Raw genomic sequence first — 268 nt, forward strand, 5'->3', positions numbered from 1 at the left:
CCCCACCGGCGGTCCCCAGCCCTGCTGGAGGCGCACGGGCTCATTTAACCCCCTGCGCGCCAGGGCGTAGTGGCAGAGGGATACCCCACAACAGCTCTTCTCTCTTCTCTCCCCTCTTCCCCTACAAGCCCTGAAGCCACTCAGAGGGGCAGCTCGGGCTGCGGGAGAGGGAGCAGCCGTGTCCGGAGGAGGCATCGGACCGCACCGCACTGCATTGCATTGCACTGCGCATCCTCCCTCCCTCCTTCCCTCCCCACCGCCTACTGCT

The sequence above is a fragment of the Passer domesticus genome, chromosome 6 (assembly GCF_036417665.1).
Source record: "Passer domesticus isolate bPasDom1 chromosome 6, bPasDom1.hap1, whole genome shotgun sequence".
NCBI lineage: Eukaryota > Metazoa > Chordata > Aves > Passeriformes > Passeridae > Passer > Passer domesticus.